The sequence below is a fragment of the Dama dama genome, chromosome 6 (genome assembly GCF_033118175.1).
Source record: "Dama dama isolate Ldn47 chromosome 6, ASM3311817v1, whole genome shotgun sequence".
Lineage (NCBI taxonomy): Eukaryota > Metazoa > Chordata > Mammalia > Artiodactyla > Cervidae > Dama > Dama dama.
Genome location: NC_083686.1, coordinates 35,174,048 through 35,189,541, shown reverse-complemented (window position 1 = coordinate 35,189,541; position 15,494 = coordinate 35,174,048).

Sequence of the window (15,494 nt, the reverse complement as noted above, 5' to 3'; positions counted from 1 at the left end):
AAAAACTTCCTAAATATATTACTAGAAACAATGGCAAAAGGCAGACTTCCCATGTGGCTCAGTGTGTAAAGAATCTGCCTGCGATGCCAGAGATGCAGGAGACTCGGGTTCTATCCCTGGGTCAGGAAGATCCCTTGGAAGAGGGAATGGCTACCCACTCCAATATTCTTGCCTGGAGAATCCCATAAACAGAGGAAACTGGAAGGGTCCTGGAACAGTCCACAGGGTCGCAAAGAGTCAGACATGACCAAAATGACTGAGTACGCATGCATGGACATGACAAATGGCTAGTTTATGTAGAACGTTCAATAAAAATAATAAGGAACTTGGAAATATCTTCATAATAAATTAAATAGTGAGTGAATAAAAGCATACCTTTTAGGCAACTTCCAAAAACTTTATTCTAAGAGAAAAACACAAAACAAAACAAAGTATTATTCTTCAAAAACCATCACTTCATGGTTAAAGAGTACAGATGTATCTCTTGCAAACTTCTGCAATGGGAAATACAAATTGCAAGTAACATAAAATATTAGCAACATTGGAATTCATATAGTAAAGTACGTCTTGATTTTACAACAGTGTAAACTTCTCATCAAATTAAAGACTAAATTAGAAATTATTAACAATAATAGAACACAAGTACTTACTTTTGGTATACAACTTTCTTACTCACCTTTAGTCATTTGGTGTTTTGGTCATGATCTTTTAAGGATCTATTTTGAATCAACATTTATCCAAAAATAATGTTGTGCCAATTATTTTATCTCTTGTTTCTCAGCTCCAATACTTTTTCTATTCTTGCTCCATTTCCTTACTAATTTATATGAGGATTGCTGGTTAATTTTACTTTCCCACCTTAGGTTGTATGATATTCAGGTGAATATCATACTAAATAAAGCTAAATATCATACTAAAAAAGAAGTTTAGAATATCATACTAAAAAAGAAGAGGGATACTATGCCTGAGATCAGGAGATGAAAACCATAATCCTTTGGAATTTGCATCTACCCTTTATGAAGTGAGGGTGAGAGAGACTTAATTTGTACCAAGGAGAATTACACTTTGTTAGATGGAAGCCTATAGTTTGCATTTGTCATAGCATATTTATAGGATGATGTATTCAAGCTATGAGTAATGTGCATGTAATTTGCCAATTTTATCTCAGCTCCAAATAAAAGAATTAAAGAGCCTCTTGATGAAAGTGAAAGAGGAGAGTGGAAAAGTTGGCTTAAGACTCAAATTCAAAAAACTAAGATCATGGTATCTGGTCCCATCACTTCATGGCAAATAGATGGGGAAACAATGGAAACAGTGACAGACTTTATTCTCTTGGGCTCCAAAATCACTGCAGATGCGGAATGCAGCTGTGAAATTAAAAGACACTTTCTCCTTGGAAGAAAAGCTATGACCAACCTAGACAGCATATTAAAAAGCAAAGACATTACTTTGTTGACAAAAGTCTGTCTAGTCAAAGCTATGGTTTTTCCAGTAGTCATGTATGTCTGTGAGAGTTGGACCATAAAGGAGTCGAAGCACCAAAGAATTGATGCTTTTGAACTGTGGTGTTGGAGAAAACTCTTGAGAGTCCCTTGGACTGCAAGGAGATCCAACCAGTCCATCCTAAAGGAAATCAGTCTTGAATATTCATTGGAAGGACTGATGCTGATGAAGCTAAGGCTCCAATACTTTGGCCACCTGATGTGAAGAACTGACTCATTGGATAAGACCCTGATTATGGAAATGATTGAAGGAAGGAGAAGGTGATGACAGAGGATGAGATGGTTAGATGGTATCACTGACTCAATGGACATGAGTTTGAGCAAGCTCCAGGAGTTGGTGATGGACAAGAAACCCTGGTGTGCCACAGTCCATGGGGTCACAAAGATTCAGACACAACTGAGCAACTGAACTGAACTGAGAAGGAAACTGGAATAAGAAGAGAAGATCGCATTTACTTCTTGCTGTCCCTCATGGTGTTGTCCGGCCGGAGCTGTTTCTTCCAACAGCTTCAGGTGGTTCTCCTCCCGCTTCTTTTGACACTTTTAGATGAGTCTCATCATTCTGCCTTAGTGGGACCAGCCACACACAAATTACAATTTTTTCCCCTAGAATCTAAGTTCTACATCATTGTTGCCCTTTTCAGAGATTCTCAATCTGACAATCTAATTTCTTCCTTTTGTCCTCCTAGTTCTGCTTTTTTTGCAGTTATTATCTCTGATTTATTTCTGTGCTCTCTTTTTACTCAGAGAGCCTTCCAACTGCTTTAAAACAAATTCTTTATATTAAATATCTTTTGTTGAAATACCTGGTGTGGTTTCTGTTTTCCTGTTGGATTCGAACCAATAGAAATATTGAAACCAAAGTATCTTATTTGTCAAAAATAGTTGAACTTCTATTATAAACCTTTACTCTGCCATAAATCTTGTATGTATTTTGAAAATCACAAAAAGAAAATGCTACATATCAACCTTAAATTTACCTTAAAATATTAAAGTTCAAATTGCCTCATAATTTTATATGGAATCTTGATATGTGGATGTGTGCTAGATTTAACTTTTTGTTACTTGTTAAGACTTTTACACTTTCAAAAGAAATTCTAATTAGAGAATAACTAAAAACAAGATTTATATTTTAAAATAAATCAAAATGAACAAAAACATGAAAATTAGTGACATTATTTTGAAAAAGTGATTTGGAAGTGAATATTAATTCTTTTTAAAATTTTCTGAAAATCATCTTCTGTTTTCTTGAAATAGAAAAAAAAAGAGGTGTCACTTAAGATATTTCATTTCTTGAAAATGTTCTTTGAAATAAAACTGCAACTTAATCCTTTGAATAAAGTTATTTGGAGAACTATTAGAAAACAGGCCAATAGTAAAGGAGAAGAATATGCCAAGTTATATATCCATTCATTAACTGATCCTTTGAAAAATAGACAAATCCAACAAAAAAAAGTAGAAAAATGGAGACTGAAATGTTGCTGGTTGACCCAGTGATCACAGCTGGGTCTCCAGCTTTGGAGGTGGATTCTTTACTATCTGAGCCATCATATAAGCCCAGTAGATACACACTACTATGTATAAAATAGATAAACAACAAGAAACGACCATATGACACAGAAAACTACATTCAATACCTTATAATAATCTATAATGAGAAAGAATATAAAAAATATACAATATATTCAAACTGAATCAATTTGCTATACACCTGAAACACTGTAAACCAACTATACTTCAATTTTTAAAAATTTTCAAAAGCTATTAGTACAAGTTTATAAATTAGCTCCATTATCAGTATAATTTGTTTTACTACCCTTTATTTTTCTATCTGTGTCTACTTGGATTTATATATTTTTACATTTAATGATGCAAATCGCATTAAATCCTTTTGGGAGATAATTTAATATGTAAATATATGCATGCATATCATACTCTATCTCAAATGAACTAGTCCATGGGGTCCCAAAGACTTGGACATGATTGAGCGACTTTCACTTTCACTTTTTCCATTATTTTCAAACAATTTTAATCAATTTGATTATCTATTTTCCACCCTTTCCTTCATATGCTGTTATCCAGTACACCATCCTTGTGTATTTCTATTTTTATACATATATGTTTGTATTTATTTTAATTTAACAAAGAATTGTATGTATCCTTATATGTGTTTACCTAATGGTTCACACAGTATAGAATCTGCCTGCAATGCAGGAGACCCAGGTTGAATCCCTGGGTTGGGAAAATCCCCTGGAAGGAAATGGCAGCCCACTCCAGTATTCTTGCCTGGAGAATTCCATGGAATCTGATTGGCTACAATCCACGGAGTTGCAAAGAGTCAGACATGACTAAGTAACACACACTCACAAACACACACACATACACATATCCTCAGCACATTATGCCTTAAATATTTCTTTTTAAAATACTTATTTACTTCTGTTTTAAATTTTTTACTGTCTGTCTTAAATTAGAGTCCCCGCCATGGTTGCCCAATGCATATATACACTGCTACAAGATGAATTCTTAAAATTAAAAACAAAAAGTTTGGTTTCTATTTTTAAACTTTTGATGTTTCATTCTTATCTATTATTTAACACCTGATACTTTCAGCCTCCTTATAAAGTTTTCCAAAGTCAGACCTGACTTGGGACTTCCCTGGTGGTTGGGGTTAAGGCTCTTCTCTTCCACTGCAGGGGGCCTGGGTTCCATTCCTGATCTGGGAACCAAGATCCTACATGCCTTGAGGCCAGAAAAAAAATTAGGCCTGACAGTAAGAAGATAATAACCGCTTTTCCCCAGTCAAAACCTACTTCCCAAGTAGGTTTCTTCTCATCTGTTATTAACCTTTCTTCTTATCTATTATTCATTACCCCTAATAAAAAGAGAATATATTCTCCAGTTTGGACTCTTTCTTCTTCTATTTTTTTTTGGTAATGGTGGTTTAGTCACTAAGTCATGTCTGACTCATGTGACCCCCACCAGGCTCCTCTGACCATGAGATTTTCCAGGCCAGAGTACTGGAATGGTTGGCATTTCCTTCTCTAAGGGATCTTCCTCACCCAGAGATCAAACCCCAGTCTCCTGCATTGCAGGAGGGTTCTTTACCATCTGAGCCACCAGGGAAGCCCATTATCTATAATAAAGCAATATATCAATATTTTCTCAATGACAATCAAAATTCTCTCTCTAGCATCCTTTATCAAAATTCATCAGTAGCCATAATAATTCTATAGGATTTATTTTCTTTACTATTCCTTTGATTACTTAATTACATGTACTGTTATCATTTTTCTACTTTGTATTCAGTTTCTCATCTCTCTACCTTGGTGGAAGCTTCTAAATGGAATTTTTGGAGGTAATTACTTTTTACATTTACATTTCCAGATGTACAAGCTGGATTTAGAACAGGCAGAGGAACAAGAGGTCAAGTTGCCAAAATCCATCGGATCATAAAAAAAGCAAGGGAACTCCAGAAAAGCCTCTACTTCTGCTTCATTGCCTACAACAAAGCCTTTGACTGTGTGGATCACAAAAAACTATGGAAAATAGTTAAAGAGATGGTAATACCAGACCACCTTACCTGCCTCCTGAGAAACCTGTAAGAAGGTCAAGAAGCAACAGTTAGAACCAGACATGGAACAACAGACTGGTTCCAAATTGGGAAAGGAGTACATCAAGGCTGTATATTGTCACCCTGCTTGTTTAAAGTCTATGCAGCATACATCGTGTGAACTGCCAGGCCGGATGAAGCTCAAGCTGAAAATAAGATTGAAGGGAGAAATATCAGTAACCTCAGATATGCAGATGACACCATCCTAATGGAAAAAAGTGAAAAGGAACTAAAGAGCTTCTTGATGAAGGTGAAAGAGGAGAGTGAAAAAGCTGACTTAAAATTCAACATTCAGAAAACTAAGATCACGGCATCCGGTCCCATCACTTCCTGGCAAATAAAAGGGGAAACAATGGAAATAGTGACAGACTATTTTCTTGGGCTCTAAATTCATTGTGGACAGTGACTGCAACCATGAAATGAAAACATGCTTGCTCCTTGGGACAGAAGCTATGAAAAACCTAGACAGCTTATTAGAAAATAAAGACATCACTTTGCTGACAAAGGTTCTTATAGTTTAAGCTATGGTTTTTTCAGTAGTCATGTATGGGTGTGAGAGTTGAACCATAAAGAAGGCTAAGCATTGAAGAATTGATGCTTTGAACTGTGGGGCTAAGGAAGACTCTTGAGAGTCCCTTGGACAGCAAAGAGATCAAACCAGTAAGTCCTACAGTATGGATATCAACTCTAAATATTCATTGGAAAGACTGATGCTGAACCTGAAGCTCCAATACTTTGGCTACCTGATGCAATGAGCTGACTCACTGGAAAAGACCCTGATGTTGGGAAAGATTGAAGGCAGAAGGAGAAGAGGGCAACAGAGAATGAGACAGTTGGATGGCATCACCAATTCAAGGGACATGAGTTTGAGCAAACTCCGGGAGATAGTGAGGGACAAGGAAACCTTGCTGCGGTCCAGCAAAGAGTCAGACACACTGCGCAACTGAACTCAGTAATTAGTAAAATGCTGTAATTATAAATGGCCCCGTAAATGGTTCCTAATAAATATTATTTGCAGACACTCTTCTTATATGTTTCTAGTGTATTTACTATTAACAACATTTGACAACAACAACTTCATTCATTTTGTTAAGTACTCTCTAATTGTACTTATTTGGAATGGACCATCAAATATTTGGAAATAATTTTTTAAAAAATCAAAATTATCAAATGAAAATTCACAGTAAATGGTTTTCCAAATGTGCTTTTGGGGAAAAAAGTTACCATATGGTTATAACAACAACAAAATCCAATTCAAGACAATTTTGTGTACCTAACAGATTGGAGTTTTATTACAAATATGTTGGTTAGCTAATGAATTCATTTGAGTGTGATTAACTTCTGGATTGTAGCAAACCTGTTTATGTATGAAATTATGGTTTGGAACCATCATCACTCGTTGGCTTGTGAATCAATAATTTGGTTTGTATGTGGAAAATTCAACGTGCATATGGTATGAATGCCACTTGTAAGAGTATAATTCACAGGAAACGGATAGTGTGAATTTATGGTGACTGCAAATTGGCTGACAACTTTTGTCACATATGCCCAGAAGGAATGCTTTATGTAGCCCATAAAGGGTTTTAAGAGGGTTTTAAGTCCTAAATCTTATTTTCTCCATAGATTGCAGTCAAAGGGATATGAAATTATATTTTTGGATTTCTTTGCAGTTAGTTGAAATGATAAAAGTGAAGGAATTAAGGCTTTCTCAAAAACTTTTTATACTAATAATTTCCACTAATTGTGAAAAAGCCTTTTTAAACAGTTTTTGATTTATCTATGTTTTTACATGTAGAATATATGTAATGTCTACATTACATGACTTTTAGAACATAATATTGAAATTAAGAGAAATTTTCAATGAGTTGAAATCTGTGCATAATTGGGTAAGATGAGGAAGGTTCTGAACTAAATATTTACTAATTCTTTTTCTTTTAGCATCCATTTTCTTTAGTTTCACCTATAATTACCATTTTGGTTAGTTAATTAGCATCTCCTGCATTGGCAGGTGGATTTTTTACCACTGAGACACCAGGGAAGCCTTCACCAGTGACTTTCTTGCTGCTAATTTAAATGGACGTATTTCAGCCATTGTTGTCCTTTATATCTTGACAATTTTGCTCTGACTTGAAAATTTTGGAAAGGACAACACTGAAAGTGCTCAGAAATAATACCAGATATATAACAAGTAAAACTGGAATGGATCCATTAGTATGAAAGATTATGAGAATGATTGTGGCTTTAAAAAGTATCTTTTTATTTTAACTTTTTGGAGAAATTTTATCTTCACAGCAAAATTAAGAGGAAGGTATGGAGATTTTCTATAGACTACCGTACTCCTACATATACATGGCTTCCCCCATTAAAAATATCTCTTAACAGAGGGGTACATATGTTAAAATTGACGAACCTACAATGATACATCAATATCACTTAGAGTCATACTTTACATTTAGACTCACTCTGGCATCACACAGTCTATGGGTCTGTACAAATACATTCATCATTACAGTATCATACAGAGTATTTTTACTACTCTCAACTCCTATGTACTTCCTCTATTTGTCCCTCCCATCTCCTCACCCCAACCCTGGCAACCACTGATGTTTTAACTGTTTCCATAGTTTTACCTTTTCTAGAATGGCCTATAGTTGAAATAATACAGCATATAGCTTTTATATGTCAATTTCTTTCACTAGCAATATGCATTTAAACTTCCTCCATCTCTTTTAGTATTTGTTATTTCATATGTAATATTCAAGGGAGGGCAATTTTTTCACTGAAAGTTTGAAAAGAATACAGTAGAATGATTTAACATGTATTTATAAATTCTGATGGTGCAAAGGTGATCATAGTGATGGGAAAATTATACTAAACTTGATATTGCTCCTTAAGTCATAGTCTGTCCTTTGCCCTGGGAATGGTCTCTGAGCAAGAGGGAATCCTCCAGCAGATTGCCTTCAGCCTTCATGCGCTCAATCAGCTCTTCTAGGTCTCCAAGCTTCTGGCCTTTGTCTTAGGGCTGGAACATCATCTCTTCAGGCTTCAGAACTCAAAGTTTGGGATAAACAACTTCCATAGTTACAAGAGTCAGTTCTTTATAATAAATATATTTCTACATATTGTTGTTTGGTCACTCAGTTGTGTCCCACTCTTTGTGACCCCATGGACTGCAGCATGACAGGCTTCCCTGTCCTTCACCATCTCCTGGAGCTTGCTCAAACTCAAGACCATTGACGCCATCTAACCATCTCATTCTCTGTCGTCTCCTCCTCTGGCCTTCTGTCTTTCCCAGAATCAGGGTCTTTTTCAATGAGTTGGCTCTTTGCATCAGGTGGTCAAAGTATTGGAGCTTCAGCTTCAGCATCAGTCCTTCCAATGAATATTCAGTGTTGATTTCCTTTAGGATTGACTCGTTTGATCTCCTTGCTGTCCAGGGGACGCTCAAGAGTCTTCACTAATACCACAATTCGAAAGCGTCAATACTTTGCCAATCAGTCTTCTTATCGTTCCACTCTCACATCCATACATGAATACTGGAAAAATCATAGCTTTGACTATATGGACGTTTGTTGAAAAGTAAAAACTCTGCTTTTTAATATGCTGTCTAGATTTGTCATAGTTTTTGTTATAAGGAGCAAGCGTCTTTTAATTTCATGGCTGCAGTCACTGTCTACAGTGAATTTGGAGCCCAGGAAAATAAAGTCTGTCACTGTTTCCATTGTTTCCCCATCTATTTGCTATGAAATGATAGGACCAGATGCCATGATCTTAGGTTTTTGAATGCTGAGTTTTAAGACAGCTTTTTCACTCTCCTCTTTCACTTTCATCAGGAGCTTTTTAGTTCCTCTTCCCTTTCTGCCATAAGGGTGGTGTCATCTGCGTATCTGAGATTATTGTCATTTCTCCCTTCAATCTTATTTCTAGCTTGAGCTTCATCCAGCCCAGCATTTCACACAATGTATTCTGAATGTAAGTTAAATCAGCAAGATGACAATACACAGCACTGACATACTCCTTTCCAGTTGTGAACCAGTCCATTGTTCCATGTCTGATTCTAACTGTTGTTTCTTGACCTGCATAAAGGTTTCTCAGGAAGTTGGTAAGGTAGCCTGGTATTCTCATCTGTTTAAGAATTTCCCAGTTTGTTGTGATCCACACAGTGAAAGACCTTAACATAGTCAATGAAGCAGATGTTTTTCTGGAATTCTCTTGCTCTTTCTATGATCCAGTGGATATTGACAATTTGATTTTTTCTACATATACACATGGCCTATTAGTTTCATTTCACCAGACAACCCTAATACACCTACTTTCTCATTAATACATGTTTCAAATCTGGGGTCTATGTATCTGTCTTCTATTTGTGTGTGAATATGATTAGAGATAAAGATAGTTAAGTTTATATGAACAACCCTGTCTCTGGTAGCCTGGAGGATTTCAGGCCTTTTCCATGTGAAAATTCTTTGTCATCTAGAAATACTTGGAATTGGTAAATCGTCACAAAGAAAACCTGATAGAACCAGGCTTAAGCCATTCCATTCCCATGAGGCAATTTAAGTCAGTTATAACAAGGAACTAGAATGAAAGCGCACAGTGTCCCTTTGTCTTTGTTTCCCACATTATGTCATGAGAAATTCTTTCATGCCTGCCACGTTGTGATATCTCTGATGGTGAATAGAGAAGCCAGTCCCTTAGTGATGCAAATGAGAATGGAAAAGTTGTAATTAGATGTCATCACAGTCAATCATCTTAGACATAAAGGAGGGAGGGAGGTTATCTCAAAGGGGAGAAGCAGTGTGTCCAGATTGTGTCCATGGAAACACAACCCCTTTGTCTACCCTTCTTCAGACATAGAGTTTGGAATCTAAGGTCAGTAACCAAAACTGTCAAGGAAAAATACTTCATCATTAGAAGACAAGGAAGCAAATATCAGTTATTGTATTTATTAGGCCATGTTAGCTTTGGTAGGGGAGAAAGAAAACACCTTGGTAAAAACTGTTGCCTCTGACTCATCTGCCTCTTAACTTTTCAATATCACAAAGTTACAACTGACAAAAAAAAAAAGTTTTTTGTTTTTTTTTTGTTTTTTTTTTTTTTTAGTAGAAACCTTGACAAATTAAAATGCAACTTCCCTAATATTGGCTAAAATTCTCTTAAACAATCAGCTTATCCTAATTCTAAAGATAAAATTTGTTACTTTAAGGGATTAAATAACTTGTCCAAGGTCACTCAGCATCCCAAGGGACATCCTGAGAACATTTAATTTCTGAAGAAGTCCGATTCTAAATCCCAGGCCTCTGACTGGAGGACACTTATCACTCCACCACTCTCTGCTTCTCCCTTTTGGAATGTAAGTGCCATAGGGCAGAGAGTGTCCTGTATTTTGCTCACTGCCATATTTCCAGCACCTTGATAGCACTACACACATAGCAGGCACTCTATATGTACCTGTTAGGAAAGATATATATCCAGTACAGTTTGAAATGGCTTGCAAATATTTTTCCTTTCTGTGTGTACATGCATATGTCTATATACACACATATATGAGCATATATGAGGAACACTATTCAAACTAATAGAATATTCTCTATACATTTTTGTTTTCTAATATGTCTCATTCATATTTTTCACTGGCAAATTGACTAAGCAACCAAATTAATTTTTTTTTAATGACGTATTTTGCAAAGTTCATGGTTGATTTAGGACTTTAATTCCTCCTCTGATGTCAGTCTTGGTCACAAGTCACTGAGCAGGCAAAACCTGAAAAGAATGTCATTTACTTTGGTCAGCATTTAGTACTTCAGTATGTAAAATTTCATGCAAGATTTTTTTGATGTTACAATACTTGAGATAACTTCTTCTTGGTGTTCCAAATGAAGTCAATGACCCATGATATATGCTGCTAGAAAGATTTTTTTTAATAAAGTAATTAAAATAATGATAATTTGAAATCCTACAGTATCTTTCTTTCTAATCCACTAGTAGAAATATTTTTCAGTATGTTCAGTTATAGAACGCTTTTTAAAATTCCAGTTCTGAAGCATTTTGTCTGCAAAAGAACGACATTTTGGTTTAAGAACATTATTAAAACTTGAGTCTTTGTTTAAATGTCAACCTTGAAATGTATTGCATTTCAAAAAAAATCAATAAGGTTTCAATTTCCTTTTGGTAAATATATCTTTCATAGGAAGAAAAGTAAGAAAGTGTCAGAGGATCTAACCTCTTGTGGTCACCAACATAAGATTTCTTCTAATTTACCTAGAGTCTTACAAAAAGAGCACTTTTTCAGTTGTTCGGTGTCATTGTGTGTTTCCAAATTGCTTAAAATAAAGGAATTCTAATGTTTTATCTTAATTGTTACAGTATTCTTCCATTGTTTACATATTGATTTGTTTTATTTATTCAACTTAGGTCACACAAAATCTGATATTCTAATTCAAAATGATATATCACATACATTCATGAACGTTTATTGTCTAATTATTTTATCATTTGAAGGAATAGGGTTTATTGCTTTCTTTCTTTCTTTAGTATGTGGGGGTTGAGGGACACCCAGGAAGATTTTTTTTTTCCTCTTCAGTTAAACACTCCTGTTGGATGACTTCAGTCTTTTCCAAAAGCAAAGAAATGCCAGCCTGTGGCTCTCAAGAGACACAGTTAAGGGAATTGTTTCTTCTGATAAACCTGCAGTTGACCCTCATGGTCTATTTTGAAGAAATGGGTCATATTGGTGAAATGTCATTTTTGTTATTTGTCTTTTGCAGTTTGTAAGCTTTGAATGCCACAGAATTTTGAGAGCCAAGAGCAATGCTGGCATGATCGTCAGGTTGCTGTACCTTAACACATGCCAGACATAGGGAAGATGGGTCTCAAAACACCTATGTTCAGAGAAAAAAGATATCAGAAAATTTGTGTGCCAAGTTTTTAATGGCAATAATTATGTAAAATTATTCTACTAACCTAAGTCATGTTCATTTGAAGCTGTACTTCCATATCTCCTGAGATTTCAAAATATAGAGCAGCTGTTTAAATAGCAGATGTATGCTACGTATTAACTATACATTAAAGATTGTCAACAGTTGTTTCTCTCTGGAGATCCTTGAATGTTACTAAGGATTTTGGAAATGCCCCAAACACAAACACATATTGTTTTAACTATTTTATATTCTGAGATATGGCCATAGCATTTTATTAGGAATATTATTAAACTGCCTTAAATGAATTTTTTAGAGCTTGTGATTCTCCAACTAGTCTGTATAACTACTACCACCATTGTTATCAGGACTAATTATTCTATTTTCTAGGACTTTTCCAAAGTCTTTAGTTATTATATATTATTTAATAATAACACCCTATGGTGTTATTGTAACTATAGCACAACTGTAGTTACTCTTATTATGGATGAGAACATGGAAGCACAGAGGATTTAAGTCACTTGTTCACAGTCCAACAACTAAGTATTAGAGCAAAACTTGATCTCATGAATTTTGGCTCCAGTCACGAACCTGCCTCTTAGTATGAAAATAAGTATATATTAGTCTTCTTGGGCTGCCTACACAAAATGTCACAAGCTATAGAATTTGAAGCTATGGTACATACACACTATGGAATATTACTCAGCCATTAAAAAGAATTCATTTGAATCAGTTCTAATGAGATGGATGAAACTGGAGCCCATTATACAGAGTGAAGTAAGCCAGAAAGATAAAGACCAATACAGTATACTAACGCATAAATATGGAATTTAAAAAGATGGTAACGATAACCCTATATGCAAAACAGAAAAGGAGACACAGATGTACAGAACAGACTTTGGGACTCTATGGGAGAAGGTGAGGGTGGGATGTTCTGAGAGAACAACACTGAAACATGTATATTATCTATGGTGAAACAGATCACCAGCCCAGGTTGGATGTATGAGACAAATGCTCGGGCCTGGTGCACTGGGAAGACCCAGAGGGATGGGATGGAGAGGGAGGTGGGAGGGGGGATTGGGATGGGGAACACATGTAAATCCATGGCTGATTCATTGTCAATGTATGGCAAAACCACTACAATATTGTAATGTAATTAGCCTCTCACTAATAAAAAAGAAATGAAAAAAAAAAATAAACAATAGAAACATATTTTCTCACAGTTCTGGATGTTGGAAATCTGAGCTTAGGGAGCCAGCATAATCTGGTCAGCTTCCAGTAAGCCTCTCTCCTCAGCTGGCAGGGAGGCACCATCTCTCTGCTTCCTCACCATGCCTTTTCTCTGTGTACACGTAGAAAGAGGTTCCTCTCATCTCTGCTTCTTCTAATAAGGACAACAGTTCTATCAGAGTAAGGTCCCACCCTTGAAATAATTTTCTTAACCCTAATTGCCTCTATAAAGGCTTTATCTCCAAATATTGTCACATTGGAGGTTAAGATTCAACATGTGAATTTTAGAGAGATATAGTTTAGTCCCCAGTACAAAAGTATATAAACATAATATTCAATACTATGCCAAAATGTTTTTTTCTAGAAATTTAAACTTTATATTGGTTCAACCTATTTTATTTTCGTCACTTCATGGCAAATAGATGGGGAAACGTGGCTGACTTTATATTTCTGGGCTCCAAAATCACTGCAGATGGTGATTGCAGCCGTGAAATTCAAAGACACTTACTCCTTAGAAGGAAAGTTACAACCAACCTAGACAGCATATTAAGCAGAGACGTCACTTTGCCAACAAAGGTCCGTCTATTCAAGGCTATGGTTTTTCCAGTGGTCATGTATGGATGTAAGAGTCGTACTATAAAGAAAGCTGAGTGCCAAAGAATTGATGCTTTTGAACTGTGGTGTTGGAGAAGACTCTTGAGAGTCCCTTGGACTGCAAGGAGATCCACCCAGTCCATCCTAAAGGAGATCAGTCCTGGGTGTTCATTGGAAGGACTGATGTTGAAGCTGAAACTCCAATACTTTGGCCACCTGATGCAAAGAGTTGACTCATTGGAAAAGACCCTGATGGTGGGAAAGATTGAGGGCAGGAGGAGAAGGGGACGACAGGATGAGATGGTTGGATGGCATCACTGACTCGATGAACATGAGTCTGAGTAAACTCCGGGAGTTGGTGATGGACAGGGAGGCCTGGGGTGCTGCGGTTCATGGTGTCGCAAAGAGTCGGACGTGACTGAGCGACTGAACTGATACTGATTTTATTTTCAACCAGGTTTAAAATATCTTATAGCTCCATTAATACAGAATCTTAAAAAGCTTAACTGTGGTGACCTAAGCTGAAAAGAGGTCTATAGTCTTTTGAACAGTTGATGCCTAGACTGTGTTACAAAATGTAAATAATACAAGAACTAGATTTAAAGAACTAAGAAAATGGACTATTTTCTAGGCTCATACTTTATTTATAAGTATTTATACCTGACTATTAAAATTTTGGAGGTAAGATTCACTGCCAACTGAATAGGTTCTCATATAGAATAACTGCATTAGAAACTGTTGCTTCATTTTTTACATTGTAGAGTGTGGGAAAATATGCACCACTGAAGAACGGGTGAAATAAATTATAATATTGCTTCCTCTAAGAATTCCAAAATGTTGAAAAATATGGGCAAAGTGTAACTTCAGTTTAGAAGCCATGTACAGGAAGTGGGATTTGATATGGAACCTTGCTTCTCAAGGTGTGGTCCAGGGATGGGCAGCACCAGCATCACCAGGATGTTGGAGATTCTCAGTCCAGGTCTATTGAATCAGGATCTGCATTTTCTCAGGATCTTCTGGTGAGCTTCAAGAACATTATTGCATAAGATGGATTAGTATAAGGAATGTGTTCAAGTGGTGGTGAAAAAATTTGGTGGGGAGGACAGTTCTTGGATTTTTATCTGATCTGTTCAATTACCATAGTACATGAGTCCAGTGATCTAGTTTTTAGAGATCACATAAGAATTATGTAATGCCTCTTCTATTTATTTCCATTAGGATGATCAAAATCGTAAGGAAAATGGCCTAGACACAGACTTTATTGCTTTCATTTAAACTTGGAATTTTGCTTCAACTAATTCATAATAACACTTTTGATTCAGAGACAAATTCATCAACAAGATGAAATATTGAGATAATCTTCAGAAAAGAACTTTTAATCAGTCCATGAGTTAATAAGTCTAGAATTTTTTTATATATGAAAGTGGGCCAGAGTAGAAATCAGAAAGAGCAGATTGATATAAAAATGCAGTATTCATCAAAATTGATATAGAAGAAGATTGTAGTAAATTCTCCAGAAATTTTTAAAAATTCCTATTGTTTACCACAGTTCCTGGCTCATAAATGGTGAAAATAACATTTGACAAAAGAATTAATACATTTTTGCTAGAAAACTTTCTAACTTGAAGATAGGGGTTC